This window comes from Takifugu rubripes, chromosome 1, assembly GCF_901000725.2.
Source record: "Takifugu rubripes chromosome 1, fTakRub1.2, whole genome shotgun sequence".
NCBI classification, from domain to species: domain Eukaryota; kingdom Metazoa; phylum Chordata; class Actinopteri; order Tetraodontiformes; family Tetraodontidae; genus Takifugu; species Takifugu rubripes.
In genome coordinates this window covers 18,218,738-18,225,612 of record NC_042285.1, presented here as the reverse complement: position 1 = coordinate 18,225,612, position 6,875 = coordinate 18,218,738, and the positions used below count along the sequence as shown (strand labels likewise).

Below are 6,875 nucleotides of genomic sequence, written 5' to 3'. Positions count from 1 at the left end.
GCGCACTTTGTGTTATAAGCAGAAAACGATGCAAACATCGCGTCGAGGTGTATTAATAGGTGCATATTTTCTTCATATAGCGTGTGTAAAGACTACAGTCAGTTGAGACCGTGAGCCAAGCTGGCCTCGGAGCCGCCGCCCCTCCCCCACGCGCCACTCTTTTTCGCCTGCCTGGTCACAGCGCGGCTGATTAATTCTCCTTTCGCCCTGCTCAGTCATTCAGATTTGGAAAGTAAATAACAAGTTGACATCATTACGGCTCTACACTGGTGTGACACATTCCTCCGCCTACCGTACATGAAGGAATACGCGCGCAGGAACTATTTCACGCTCACTCCACGTTTATTCCATTCGAGGTTGTTGACCTATGTGCTTCCATCCCATTAGGTTTTAGTGATTGTTTAGTGGAGGGCCGGCTTTGTTGATGGCAGTCATCATCGGGGCCTTCTCCTGGTCAAAAGAGGCCCAGGGCAATATTTTATTAATGCCCCCCTCCCCCCGGTTCTGCCCCACCCCCACACACTGAAGCTACAACCTTCCATAGTGTGAGGTTTGGTTTTTCGACGGTTATAATCTGTTGACAGGAATAGAATATAATACATAGAGGTGTTTTTTTATGGTGCATAATACCATGTGCTCATATCAAATTTGAACTGTAAAATTTTGGTAATGAAGCAAAATGGGAATATTTGTTTGCAGCTCTTTCAGCTTTTAAAAAATATGTTAGTGTCCTGGCATTCACTTGTGACCAAGTGATTCATTTGTCAAGGTTAGAGTTAAATACTCCGGCCCATCACGTGATGTTGTAATTCATTGCTCTGGCAACTGTAATGCGTGCGTTGGCTTCACGGCGTGGTGTTCTTCCTGGGGTTTTCCACAGAGTCCTCCATGTTGCTCTGCCGTATTTCTACATTCCAAACTGACAAAGCAAAACCAACTGCCTGTAGCACCGCAGGGAAGTTGGCTGCAACCTGGAATCGTGCCACTTTCCCGCAAAGCATCCTAATGTTGCTGCCGCAGAGGGCTGAAGGTTTTTAACTGCAGCCACAGGGTAGTGTGCACAGGGCTGCCATGTGGTAGTGGTAAAAAGGTGTATCGCTGTGTTCCTTGGAGTGATTCATAAGGACGAGCCATCCTAAAACGTAACGTTTTACATTTAACATCCCTAATTGGGTCTGATTTTAGACACGCGTACAAATCTTGATTATTCAAGTCATTGTGGTCTGAAAAACAAGCTCAATTTGTGGTAACTACCCTAATGGAACAGAATTAAAGCCCTTGTCACTCTTGATATTCCCAGCTTTTCTACCAATTATAAAACTGGAAGGGAATCTTGACATTAGTCCTTGTTCTTCTTCTGGAGTTATTAATGCTGCTGTTTTCATCCACACCTCCTTTCTTTGTTTTACGATATAAACCCAAAACCTTCATCTCTGCATAGCAGCATCACTTCTAAACCCATGCTCACATTAAGACATTTGAGCCTCTTTTTATAAATACAATTTTTCTCCCCCCTCAAGTCATCTCTTTGGTACAAAGAGCCTTAAAAATGGAGTTTGCCATTGCTGGCTCCACTGCCTGGTGCACTTCTTCTACATGCATTGTGGTAAGAGCTCTTCCTGCCATAGAGCTGGGGCTGACCTCCTAACAAAGAACAGGTTCAATCTGCCTCCCCTCCCCCAACCCGGGAAGCTGATGAGGGTCACATGACCTTTCTAGACAGCAATGAGGGACATTGGTAATATGTATGGGTGGGGGAAGGGTGCCGCCAGTCACACGACTCTTGTTGTGTCCTTATTAGACTGGGGAAGGCGTGGAGAGCTCAGACAGCAGCAGAGGGAATATCTATTCCTCATAGTGCTGCGTTGTTGTGAAAACGGGCTTCTGCTGTTGTATTTCCACCGTGAAGATGTTTGCGTCGGGGGCCGGGTCGTCAGACTCACAGAGGAGGAAACATTTGTCTGTCTTGTCATGCCTGCCTGCATATGTGTGCATGCCTGTGTGTGTGCCTGATCGAGAAAAGGCAGCACCATTTTTACTGTCTTCCTCCCCTCCCCCTCTCCTCCATCTACCCTCAGATGCAGAAGGCTTTCTCTGGTACGCTGTTATGTCATAGCCTACAAACCTATTTCCCAGGCAGAGCTCTAATCCAGAAAACAGATGGAAAAAACACTTATTTTTATACACGCTCGTTTAGATTTGATAAAGGCTGATAGAGTCTATATGTGTCTGTAGCCATGTCGGTGTGGCTGCATCACGCTTGTTTAGATTGATATTTCTTCCTACGACATCTTGAATTTAAAAAAAGAATCCCCTTTGGAAAGCGCATTCCTTCCCCCGCCGTAATCAAATTCCTTCGACGGATCAGGAGGTAGTCAGAGAAGGCGGGAAAGCACACAGATGTCAGAGCTTCAAGGGTCGAGGACAGAGGTCAGAGGTTGATGACCTGGGTTTATAACTGACTTGCCTTCTTCTTCCTCCCCCTCGGGCAGAATAGATTGACTTTACAATGCCTTTTTTCTTACAGTGACAAACAAAGCTTTTACTTTAATGCTCCTTCTCTTTATACAAGGACGACCCACCTTCAGCAGCAGCTCTGTTATTGCTCTTTGGCTGGTACACACGGGTCATCCTTCACCATTATAGGCAGAACTAGTGGAACTAGTGGAACTAGTGTTCAGTGTATCATCCACCCATCCATCCATCCATCCATCCACCCATCCATCCATCCATCCATCCATCCATCCATCCACCCATCCATCCATCCATCCATCCATCCATCCACCCATCCATCCACCCACCCACCCATCCACCCATCCATCCATCCATCCATCCACCCATCCATCCATCCATCCATCCATCCATCCATCCATCCATCCATCCATCCATCCATCCATCCATCCACCCATCCATCCATCCATCCACCCATCCATCCATCCATCCATCATCCATTCATCATCCATCCATCATCCATCCACCCACCCACCCACCCATCCATCCATCCATCCATCCACCCACCCATCCACCCACCCACCCACCCATCCATCCATCCATCCATCCATCCACCCACCCATCCACCCACCCACCCACCCATCCATCCATCCATCCATCCATCCATCCATCCATCCATCCACCCATCCATCCATCCATCCATCATCCATTCATCATCCATCCATCATCCATCCACCCACCCACCCACCCACCCACCCATCCATCCATCCATCCATCCACCCACCCACCCATCCACCCACCCACCCACCCATCCATCCATCCATCCATCCATCCATCCATCATCCATCCATCCAGCCATCCACCCACCCACCCATCCATCCATCCATCCATCCATCCATCCATCCATCCATCCATCCATCCATCCATCCATCCACCCACCCACCCACCCACCCATCCATCCACCCACCCACCCACCCATCCATCCATCCATCCACCCACCCACCCACCCATCCATCCATCCATCCAGCCATCCACCCACCCACCCACCCATCCATCCATCCATCCATCCGTCCATCCATCCGTCCATCTTTTTTTCATTGTTTTCAGACAGCTAATACTAGCACGTCGGTACAAATAGACCATTCCAGGAACTTTCCTCTGTAAAACTCTCTCACCACTGAACAGATGGTTGAGCAGAGAACATTAAAGTACCGTAGGTTGGAAAAAAGTGCCTTTGTAAATATTGTGCAGAACTCATGCATATAACATTCAGTTCCCTCTCCTCTAGCTCCGATGGCTGCACTGACAAACCCCCAAAACAAAACACCAAGGCCACATTGTAGTCACACGGGCTGCTGTGCATTGTCTGGTTGCACATGAATGGTCCCACAACAACAAATACTATAGAACAGTCATGGGCACTGACGTACACACGCCACTATCAAGATAAGCAAGATTCTGTTCTAATCTCGTCTATAGAAATGGTGTCAGATTTGTGGAAGGTGAATTTTTCTAAAGCGCTCCGATGGGTTTCCATGGAAACCAAGTCTAGGGGTTTTTGTGTATTGTGGAAAATGTTCATGCCATGGACAATGCAGTATTTTTTAAAAAAAAACAATAAGCATGTTGGGAAAGACATGTTCTGATATTGGTCCCATCATTTTATTTAACTCAAGGTCTTCAATTCCAACTCTACTGGGGCATTTTTCAGATAACTGAAATGCACCACGAAGGCTTGGTTGATAGTATCTCATCGCCTATGGCAAAGGATATCGTCTATGTTGATGCAGTCGCTCTTTTTAGCGGTTTAATTTCTGTGTTCTGCGCAGATCTGTAAATAGAAATCTGCCTGTGAGCAGTGCTGACAGTAAAGCTGCCCCGGTACTGTAGGATCTGCAGCCAGAGGTATCTCATGGGAACTGTGATCTCCCAGTGACATTGTATTGTTAGTTAGCAGGCTGGGGGATGGGTACCTCTGTGTTTAGAGGGTAGCTGGGTTCAGTCTCCTGCTTTGTCATAGCAACATAATGCTGTGTAATGGGCCTCTGCTTGGCGAGACACCCAACACGGTGACCTGTCACTCTGCTGACCTGCAGGTTCAGGGGAAACTAGTGAAACAAAGGGATCGGCTCTACTCCGCTTCCTCCTGGGAATACACAATGAAAGATGCAAATGGGTTTTTACTCATGTCTGATTGTTATGATATTATAATAAACAACAAACAGTTGTTATGCAACCACGGTTCTCCATGATGATTCAGAGAGCGGTATTCTCTGTTCAAATTTATCTGCCATTTTAGGTTTCCAAGACTCATAAATCCTCTGTTCAGTTGTTTCAGTTGACCTCGTGTGTACAGTCATTTGAATGTGTTAAGTCACATGAACAGACACACACACACACATAGACACACACTTGGCATAAAAAGGGGAGGAGAGACTACACTGGGTTTCATAATGTTTTTTTTTCCATCGTATCTCGTAATTGTTTGCCTGAGACGAGAGAACAAAACCCTCCTGATAAATTCTCGGTTGTTGGGCATTAATGCTGGATCATCTCCTGGAAAATAATGTGAGAAGTGAAGAGACAGAGAAGGTGGGTGAGGGGAAGTACTGAACTGCTTGGCTCGACTGGAAATTTGTCTGAGGGCATAGTGCCATCTACTGGTAATAACCAGTACGGCACCTAGAATTTGTACTTTATAGAAGATTTTGCTGCCTTGATTCTTTAACTCTGATTCGGTCGTCTTGGTTTTCTTTGCTTTGGTCCTAAAAACAACAAGCCAAATGTGTGGTTGTCATCACCCAGCCTGCTAACTGCTGCAGAGGGAAGCTCAGCTCTCAGTCAAGCATCACTGTCTCAACTGAGCCCAGGTCGTAAGTTTCCCTCACACTGACTGTTCACCACACTATCCCCCTTCAGTGCACAATGCCAGATTGTTTTAGGATGTGGCAAAGGAGAAAAATATTTAATCTGCGCAGGACATCTATTCAAGAGTCATTCATTTCAAGTAGGTTTTCCAACCTCAAATATCCACAAATATTTCAAGAGGGAACATTAGATAAACTCGGAAAATATCAACAGACAAAAGAGAGGTCAAAGCATGAAACTCTGCATTGTAGCACAGTAGTGACACACTAGTGAAACAGGAACATGTTCCACGTGATATATTTTAGTAGTTTATACAGTAGGTGTTTAAGCCTGCACCCTACTGTAGTTTTAGGTTAGAGAAGAACTTAACGTGCAATAACTAACCACGTTTCCCGTGTGATGCTCTTTCTAATGTGCTTCTGGAATTTCCTAAATTTCCCTGAGGGAGTCATCCCAAAGGGATCAATAAAGTTGAAGAACTATTTTACTCATATGCAGCCTTGAACGTGGCATTTATAAATACGCTAAATGACTGTGCTGACTAAGGCATTCCACATCTAAGTGTCTAAAACCTGTAGAAACCAGACCTGTATTCAATCTACTTTTCTTTTTATTCTGATGGAGTTCACACTTTTAAACACATCTGTGCTGAAAATAAGAACTGAAATATGCTTTTTCACCCCTTTGCAGACACCAATTTTTCTCACTGGTGTGTGAAACTCACCACATCAACGCTAAAACTGTAAAAATGGCAATAAAAATATGTTACGGTTACAAATTGGAGACCCACCAGAAAAAGTAAAAACAGAGTTTTTGAGTGCTAATATACGTCCTGCGGTATTAAAACATTGCATTTCTTCATGATACAGTTATACAATGTAGGAAGGGTTTAAAGAGGAAATGATGCAGCTGTATTGATTTGCCAATTCTATATAATGTAATTTTATGAACAACCCAGTCACAGTGGCATATTCAAAATAAAGGTTTAATGATTTTTTTTAAAGAAAACTGGTAATGTAATGAATTATTAACGGGTTTGTGATGTCGATCAGCTTGCTTTAGTCATCTAAACACACACTCAAACTTCAACTCCGCCATTCAAGCCAATCCTTTCATTTGAAGGTTTCCAGGGCGATTCCATCATGCCAAAACTTGTTTGATTTGGAAAGAGCGAAAGATCTAGAACGGCGATTTCTTAATGTGGTGTGAGATTAAAGGTATGTGACGCTACCACAGTGAGTAATTTGAGCTATATTTCAGTCTTAACAGACTCAATTTGTGTTGCAACTGTTCTCAGAGGCAGATCTCATGTTTTTGCTTCTTTTTTTTTTTAAATAATAATTGCTGCTCTTAAGCCTGGAGATGTTTTCTCAGATATGTAATTTATAGCCTGCGAGCTGCAGATGAAGCAGTGATCCTGTCAGCGGTGGTGGGATGGAGAATTTATTGTTGTGCGACATCAAATGGGAGATTTTCGAGCATTCTGCCTCGGCGTGTGTGAACAGGTCCTCCTACAGGTGTTGTGAAAATATTAAATGACTACATTGTGCAACGGT

At 44.6% G+C, this 6,875-nt stretch overlaps 1 protein-coding gene across 9 annotated transcripts in view; it reads right to left on the bottom strand.

Annotated features, from left to right (window-relative positions):
• Window positions 1-6,875, bottom strand: part of LOC105418387 (ABC transporter F family member 4-like) — a 239,284-nt gene that overhangs the window by 142,663 nt on the left and 89,746 nt on the right. The window lies entirely within an intron of this gene.